Source organism: Nannospalax galili, unplaced genomic scaffold (genome assembly GCF_000622305.1).
Source record: "Nannospalax galili isolate Female #2095 unplaced genomic scaffold, S.galili_v1.0 scaffold702, whole genome shotgun sequence".
Classification (NCBI taxonomy): Eukaryota; Metazoa; Chordata; class Mammalia; order Rodentia; family Spalacidae; genus Nannospalax; species Nannospalax galili.
The window spans coordinates 673,695-683,111 of NW_008348657.1; the positions used below are offsets into that span (position 1 = coordinate 673,695).

At 45.0% G+C, this 9,417-nt stretch overlaps 1 pseudogene; it reads left to right on the plus strand.

Moving 5' to 3' along the window:
• LOC103744142 overlaps nt 1-1,440 on the plus strand; it is a 3,432-nt pseudogene extending 1,992 nt beyond the window's left edge.
• The last annotated feature ends 7,977 nt before the right edge of the window (nt 1,441-9,417 follow it).

Genomic DNA, 9,417 nt, shown 5'->3' on the forward strand with positions numbered 1-9,417 from the left:
AAAGTCAAAATGTCCTTGGGCCTCTTAGCAACATACTTTGTTCCAAAGGCCAAAAATGTCAAAAGTATTTGGGAGCTTGTATCTAATCGTTAAAAGATTTTAGGGTTACCTCTTCAGAGGAGGGAATGTTGGAGGGGAGGGAGTGGGCATGGATTTGATCAAAACACCTTATATGCATTTATGAAATTCTCAATAAAGTTTTTGTAAAAAAAAAAAAAAGTTACTAGTACTGGGCGAGAGAGATGGCTTAGTGATTTAGAGCACTGACTGCTTTTACAGAGGACCCGGGTGGTTAACAACTGTCCATAACTTCAGTTCCAAAATATCCGACCTCCTCAGGCATTGCATGAGATGGGTGCATTTACATACATGCAGGCAAAATGCTCATACAGATAAAAAATGGTAGAGCATGCCTTTAATCCCGGAACTTGGGAAGCAGAAGAAGGCTGATCTCTGTGAGTCTGAGGCCAGGCTGGTCTCTAAAGTGAATCCAGGCCAGCTGTGGCTACAAGGAGACCCTGTTTCAAAAAAAAAAACAAAAAAAATTAACACTTTTTTTCTTTTCTTGGTCTTTTTGAGACAGGGTCTTCCCTATAGCCCCAACTGGCCTGGAACTTGCTTTGTACATCAGGCTGGTCTTGAACTCACAGAGGTCCGCCTGCCTCTGCTTCCCGAGTGCTGGGACTAAAGGTGTGTGTCACCATGTCCAGCCAGAATCTATTTTTTTTAAATAAATGTCACTTATTTATTTTTATTTTATGTGTATGAGTATATTGCCTGCATGTATGTAAGTGCACCCATGTGCAGTGCCTGTGGAGGAAAGAAAAGGGTGTCAGATCCCATGGAATTGGAATTATGGATGGTAGTCGCCATGTGGGTGCTGGAATTCAAATCCAATCTTCTGCAAAAGAAGCCAGTGTGCTCTTAACTGCTAAGCCATCTCTCCAGCCTCAAAAACTTCAGAATCTATTGATCAATGACTCAGGAACAATCAAACTGGCTGATTGTGGCCTTTCTAGAGCTTTGAGAACACTTATATACACAAGGTAGTGACACTCCAGAATTGATCTCCGGAAGTATTGCTGGGGTCAGCTCCCTACTCCACTGTAGTTGACATTTGGAGGATGGGGCCATGTTTGGAAAACTGGCAACTAAGAAATCACTTTTCTTTGGGGACTCAGAAAATTGATCGACTCTAGGATTTTTAGAGCTTTGGACACTCCTTAAACAATGAAGTGTGGTCAGAAGTGAAGTCTCTTCAGAAGTACAAAGAACATGTTTCCCAAGTAGATGCCAGGGAGCCTTGCATCCCACACCAGGAACCTGGATGAAAATGACTTGGAAATGCTACTCTGTGATCCTGCCAAATGAACTTCTGGCAAAATGGCACTGAAGCACTCGTACTTTGATGACTTGGACAACTGGATTAAGAAGTCTTAGCCGTCTTGTGAAAGTGCCCACATGCTGTGTCAGGGACAGAGTCAGATTTTTACTGTTGGCTCTCTTCCTGTCTTGTACATTTTCTCGTGTTGTTTTTGGAGAATTTCAGCCATCCTTCATTTTCTAATTTCATACATATAACTTAAAGTGAAATACTGTTCCACATGAATTTAAACATAATAGCTCTGTGTATGTGTGTAAAAGTAAATTAATTAAAAGATAAAAAACAATCCTAAATGTGTGTGTATCTAAAGACACGGCCACCAACTACCTAAAACAGAGTGACTGAGCTGAGGAGAAACAGACACACTGAAGTCACAGCTCCAAATGTCAACATCTGTCTCTCAGTAACTGCAGGAAACCAGAGGAAAGGAATCAGCAAGGACACAGGAAAGACATGCACACACACACACACACACACACGCACACACACACACACACACACACTCACAAACGTTTCCATCTTCTGCTTGGTACTGCATTTATATGATTTCTTCAGCTTTGATGTTTCTCCTCCCTACACTTACCTCTCACTTGTTACTAAACTCAACACCAAGTGTCAGTGTTAATTATCAACTTGACAGACCCTAGAATTACCTGGAAGATGGGAACCTGGGTAGGTCAGTGTGTGTGTGTGTGTGTGTGTGTGTATCTTCATTATGTTAATTGAAGTAGGGAAATTCATCTTAATTATGGGTGGGTGGGACCATTCCCTGGGCAGGGGATCTTGGACTATATGAAATGGAGAGTGAGCTGAGCACTAGCTTGCACTGGCATCTGTTTACTGGCTATGTATCCCAGTCTCGAGCTCCTGCAGCCTTGACATTCCTGCTGTGATGGACTCTAGTTTTGAACTGTGAATCAAAATCAACCCTTTCCCTCTTTAGTTGTTTTTGTCAGAGTACTTTATCATAGCAACAGGAAAGAGACACTGAGTTCTAACTTATTTTATTTATTCTATTTTATGTGTATGAGTGTATCGCCTGCATGTATGTAGGTGCACCCATGTCATGCAATGCCTACGAAGGTCAGAAGAGTGCTTCAGATTCCCTGGAACTGGAGTTAGGGACAGTTGTTAGCTACCATGTGAGTGCTAGTAATTGAACCTGGGTCCTCTGCAAGAGCAGCCAGTCCTCTTAACTGCTGAGCCATCTTTCTAGCCCCTGAGTTCTTTCAAGGATGCATTTTCATTTCCAAGCCTGTCTCTAAATAAATTAAATAAATAAATAAATAAATAAATAGGTCTGGCTTTAAGCCTAGTGGCAGAGGCAGGAAGATCTATATAAGGTCAAGGCCAACCTGGTCTACATAGCAAGTTCCAGGCCAGTTATGGCTACAGACCTTGTCTCAAACAAAACAAAACAAAAAACAAAAACAAAAAATGGCTGGGATGTAGTTCAGTGGTAAAGTACTTATGGAAGAACTTAGATTTTATCCTTAGCATTCCACCTCAGAGAGGAAGAGAGGGAAAGGGGAAGGAGGGAGAGGGAGGGGAAGAAGAAGGCGAAAGAGAAAAGGGGGGGAGAGAGAGAGAAAGAGAGGAGAGACCTGGCCTTAAACTCCTGGGTTGAAGTGACCTCCTATCTCAGCCTCCCAAGTAGCTGGGACATGGGAGCACACCACTATACCCAGCAAGACTCCACCTTAACAGGTAACTATGGCAATTTGGATAGAAACTCACATGTGAGAATCAGTTCATTGAGTCTTCAGCCTTCTGTGTGGATGGAATAATTCACAGATGACCTCATTGTAGCTTTGTGACCATTAAGCTAAAGGTGAGACAGCTATTTAAAGGATATGGAGAGAGTTCTAGGGCCACTAGCAAAATGAGTAGGGTTAGGTTACTAAACCATACTGGAAACCCATTAAAGCTCTTAAGAACCTTATTGAGATCAGCCAATAACTTATAAGGCAAAAGAAATTCAGCTTTAAGACTGCACAGGTGATGAATAAGGAGAGGTGATACCACTACTCAAAGTCAGTTTATTATTATAAGGTAAACAATCATCTCGGTGGGCACACAGTCTTGGTGGTAATTGTCAACTGTGGTGGTAGTTTGCATAGACAAAGAAGAGTCCCAAACCAGAGGGTTTATCCGTGCTTATGTAGACCTGTCCAGTGGGAGAGAAAAAGATGCTGAATGTAGGGGCAATAAACATTATGGTTGTGTCAACAGTAAAATCTATGGTAGTCAGAGGTCATTTGCCATGGTCTTCCCTAGAATGAATGGAATAATTCACAAGACTCCCTGTTCAGGCTGGCAAAATGGCTCAGTGGGTAAAAACACACACTGCACAAACACGACCACATGAGTTTGATACCCAGAACTCAAGTTGGAAGGAGAGATCAAACTCCTGAAAGTTTTCCTCTGACCTAAACATGCATGCATATGTACATTGGGTTCAATTCCCAAAACCCACATGGCAGCTAACAACCATCTGAATTCAGTACCAGGGGATCTGATGCTATCCTCTGGCCTCCATGGACCTTGCACTATACAGGTGTACTTACATACATGCAGGCAAAACACTCATACACAGAAAATCAAACAAATACATAAATAACAGAGCTGGAGAGATGCCTCAGTAATTAAGAGCACTGGCTGCTCTTGCAGAAGATCTGGGTTTGGTTCTCAGCACCCACAGGGCAGCTAACAACCATATGTAACTCCAGTTTTAGGAGAGATTCAATGCCCTCTTCTGGCCTCCATTGGCATTGCATGCACACATACATGTAAGGAAATACACATATGCATAAAAGAAAAGTAAATAAAAAAAAATAGGGGCTGGAGAGATGGCTCAGCAATTAAGAACACTGCTCTTGCAAAGGACCCGGGTTTGATTCCCAGCACCCACATGGTGGCTACAAACCATCCTCAACTCCAGTTCCAGGGGAATCTGAAGCCCTCTTCTGACCTCTGAGGCACTGCACAACACCGGTGCACTCACATACATGCAGCCAATACACTCATACACATAAAAAAAGTAAATAAAAAAATAGGGGCTGGAGTAATGGTTCAGCGGTTAAGAGCACTGCCTGTTCTTGCAGGAGACTCAGGTTCGAATCCTAGCACCCACATGACAGCTAAGAACTGTCCATAACTCCAGTTGCAGGGGATCCAACACCCTCTCTGTTCTCCACAGGCACGGCATGACACAGGTGCACTTACATACATGCAGGCATAACACACATAAATAACATCCTAAAACTTTTTTAAAATTAAAAAAAATAAACCAAAACCCCTCCCTCCTGGACCTGTGGCCACTCTTTCATCCAGTGCCTGGGGAGGAAGGGTCCTGAGCAATGTCTCCACCTATAAATGCCAAGTCTCTTTCCTGTTCACTCCCTGGCCCTGTGAGTTGTCTTCTAGGCTGTCTCTGGTCTCCTGTGCTCTTGGCTGGTGTGACCTGCTGTCTCTAAGGTTGGTCAGAGACCTTCCCTGGGAGGTTCTGGCAGGACCAGCCTAGAAATCTGTCTCCTGTAGGAATAAACTCACAGAGATCCACCTGCCTCTACCTCCTGAGTGCTGGAATTAAAGATGTGTGCCACCACACCCAGCTGGGTCCATTCTTAAAACTAAAGTTAAAAGTTAGGTTGTTTATTCAGGTATAATTGTATTGTGGCATAATAACACCACAGTCTTTTCTAAAGTTGAAGAAGTTCAAGGCCACAACCACAGATATAAAGAGAAAGATACTATGGGAAACCGACCAGCAATTTTGGAAACAGCACAAATAAAAATGATGTTGTTTGCAAATATCCAGGTCAGCCTGAGGTGGCTGTTGGTATAGGTAATTACAAGCCTCCAGCATCGTCACCAGGCCTGAGGTCCACACACCTGCAGGCAGAGACCTCTCATTTACCCAGCATGCGCTGGGGTTTCTCATTAAAACCCACACGCCTCACCCTGCCAAGTGTAAACCATACTGGTTTCTATTTTCAGTGCCTCTGGGTTGCTGGCTGGCGTCTCTCTGGACAGCTCTTCACATTCGTTAGACTGTGATATGCTTCTGAGAAAAAGAAGCAACTGCACAGAAACAGATGTTAGCGTCCCGGGGCACAGTGGCCGCTCCCTCTGATATGTTTCCAAGTCTGCCTGTTGCTGCCAGCCAGGAGTGGAGCAGAATGACAAGCAAGGCTGCCGGCTAAAGAAGCTGAGGCTGGAGCCAGGGTGGGGAAGGAAGAGAATCATTAATTAGTGGCTCCAGAAGGGAAACGAGCTCTCAGCTCACATCAGCTTCTGAACTCAAGTGGGGTTAATTGTTTTCCATGCCAGCCGCATGGCCGCTTTCATCTCAGGAGATGGCCACAGATGAGTCTTAATTAGCCAACCTGCCCTGCTCTGTTCGTCAGCTACACACAAGATATCACCCAGCTTACCCCCAGTGCTGTAGAGCAGATCAGAACAGACATGCACACACAGGAACACACACATACACATATGCACTTGTGCACAGGCAAGGACACAACTCCCTGCCCTTCCCTGAGTCCTCTCAAACCTCAGATCCTCCTAACTTTACTTGCTTCCACTATTGCCTTCTGAAGTACATTGTCAACAGCACAAATGCTGGCTTTCTGGAGCCTTGGCTTAAGTCCTTACCTTAAGTCCAGCAGGGAAGGGCGCCCAAGGAGCTCTTCTTGCCAGAGCCCAGAGTCAACCAGAAACAAAGAAGCCACAGTTCATCCTATTTCTTGCTCTGCCATATGGAGGAGAACCTGATGCTCCCACTGCAGTTGCATGTGGCAGGTCTCTAAGTCCTTGTACAGCCTAGCCCCCCCAACCCCACCCCAAACCGGGAGGTTGCCTGTGGCAGATCTCTGAGTCCTTGTACAGCCTAGCCAGCACCCCCTGGAACCAGGAGGCACTGGGGCAGGGGTGTGGGTGGATCAGATGAAGTCCTAGTCAATTCTTAGGAACATGGTCCTGCATGGGGACTGGTGTCAGACAGCCTGAGGAACAGGGGACAACCAGCATGTAGCCTTCCACCTAACACACATTCACCATCCCTTCTGCCTGTCTCTTCCTTCCCCTTCTGCTATGCAGGTATTTTCCCCCTGAGCAATGCCATAGAGTGTCAGCAGTGCCTGAGCACAGTGGCTGCCTGGTGGGCCCTGATGATGCTCAGGTCTCAGAGGCTTGTGGGTTGACCCTGAGGCACAATGGCATCTCATAACCCTTCCCTGTCTGTGGTCAGCCTGCATTTGTGCCTCAGGATGAGCTAATGTTTGCAGATTATTTCCTCCAAAACCAAACAGACACGCCTACAGCGAGCAGAGAGCAATCAGGCTACAATCCAAGTTCCTACCAGTTCTGACCTTCAGCAGAGGGCAAAGGGCAACTTGCGCTTCTCCGAATTCATCTCAGCCTCAAGCTTTCCCCCACATGCAGTTTTTCTTCCCCACTTCTCTCACCCAGGGCCTGAACCTGGCAGGTGGGTACAGCCGGCAAGGACATAACTGCTGCTTTGTGGAGAAATAAGTCTCCAATGTGTGCCATCAGCTGGGTGCTAGCTTCCACCAGTCACTACCGGGATGGAGAAGAGAGGTAGATAACGGGCTGTAATATTGCTTTTCTCAGATTTCTCATGAAGGAAAGAGACATAGGCACACATACATGCACACACATCCACATATGCAATATATAGTGACACAGAGGCTTCCTGTGGCCAGAAGACATTCCTGAGTTCTTAGGAGGAAGTCAGCCCAAAAGACTTGAGACCAGGGCTTCTAGTGTACCCCCTGCCCACCCACCTCCCCTGTCTTTTCTATTAACTGGTGGTGCTGACTCAAGAGAGTCAATTAACCTTCCTTCCATTTACTCCCTAACCTTCTAAGTGGAAAATAACAACTGATCCAGCTCCCCCACCTCCGAGAGGTGCAGGGAGATTAACCCTGGCCCTCACAGGGCTCATTATTAGAGTGCCATGGAATGTTGGTGTTATTTTGTTGAACTCTGGGTGATCATGCTTGAGCTTTCTACATACCTTCCTTAGGTCCTGATTCTGCTGGTGTGGGGTGAGGCACTTGTGAACTCGCACAGTGCAAACTTGCTGGGCCTCAACATTCCATGATTTGGTAAATGCTCTCTGCAAATAGTACTGGCTTGGAGGGTGGGGATGTGAAGACACCCCGGGAGTGTGCATGGAGTGATGAAATGTCAAAGGACTGGATGGCATTTGGGTGTGAAATTAAATCCAGCTTTCAAGGTGGAGGGAGTGGGTGGGGAAAAAAGTTAACATTTAGTGAGCGCCAAGTCCTGTGATGACTTTTCCTCCACCGTGAACAGAACTCCTGTTGTGGTCTGTTAAAAAAAAACTGGCTGAAGCCAGGCCTCATGGTACAGGCCTGACATCCTAGCTACTCAAGAAACTGAGGTAGGAGTTCAAGGTCAGCATGGGCTGTAGAGTGAGTTCAAGCCCAGCCTGGGAAATTTAGTGAGACCTTGTTTCAGGATAAAAAGTAAAAAAGAGGGCTGGGGATGTGGTTCAATGGAAGAGTTCTTACCTAGTGGGCATGATGCCCTGGGCTCAATTCCCAGCACCACAAAAACAAAGCACAATACTTGTTGACTGAATCAGAGGATCACACTATACTCACCCCAAAGCACATCAGCATTTCACTTTAACCATGAATTTGCTAATTTCTCTGCCAATCTACTGGTAAAGGCCAAGATCCCTTCTTAGAGGCTCAACCCCAGACCAGAGTTCCAAGTCCTTCCTCTTTCATAGACCACATATGAGACCATATGACCATAGACCACCACCTGAGAGTTTTAGTTCAGGATTCCTTGATGTAGAGCAAGAATTTAAAGGTCTGCAAGGTAAGTGTTCAGTTTATCTCAGTTTCCTCTGCTCCTCCCGCCCTGCCCTGGTTGCCTCATGTGCCCACAATCTGATAATTGTTTGTTGTAATGATTTGTCTTTATGAAGTCTTCTCAAAGCCTTCTAATTATTTTTCTTAGAAACAGCAATACTGTTTCATTTTGTACTCACATTTCATAGACAATGTTTAATTAAAGTACAACCAGAGGGCTGGGGGGTACAACTCCATTGGTACAGTGCTTGCCTAGCCTGCCTGAAGCCCTGGGTTTGATCCCAGCACTACATAAACAAGGCATGTTTCTGCAGGCCTGTAATCTCAGTATTCAGGAGTTGGAGGCAGAAGGATAAGAATCCAAGGTCATCCTGGGCTACATAGCAAGTTTGAGGCTAGCCTCGGCTACATGAAACCCTGTCTCCAAAAAAACTATATATATATGATTGGCAAGACATTCTTGATAACAGGTCAGATGAGCTTGGAACACTTCGGTAGGTTAGGGAAGCAGAGGCTTTTGGCCTTGGACAGGAAGAGAGAGGTGGCTCAGTTGGCAAGGTGGCTTAGACTGTGGGTAAGGGAGTTTTGTTTCTGTTTCACCCTGTCTCATTTGATGGTAGAGGATTTTTTTTTTTTTTTTGCTGCTATTGTCTCTATTCTATAGGTCCACCTTTCAAAGTCCACTGAGGTTGAGTGTGTCACATAGCCTCACATAACTTGGAATTTCCACCCAGTTCTGCTTAAGACCGTGCGCAGACTCACTGAAGACTTTCTTTTAGGTAAGTTTTGTTTTCTTCTCCTACTTTATTAAATAAATCTTTAACAATCAATATTTTATTTACTTTCATTTTATTTGTATGAGTATTTTCCCTGTATGTATATATGTGCACTCTGTGTGTGCAGGGCGTCTGGAAGTCAGAAGAGAGTGTTGGATTCCCTTGAACTAGAGTTACAGATGGTTGTTAGCCACCATGTGGGTGTTGGGAACTGAATCTGGGTCCTCTGCAGGAGCAACCAATGCTCTTAACCACTGAGCCATATCTCTAGCCCCATGCCCCAATACTTCTTTTTTTTTTTTTTTAAAAAAAAAGAAAGAAAGAAAGAAAAGGAAAACAGGGTCTAATGTAGCCCAGGCTGCATTAGAACTGGCTATGTAACTAAGAA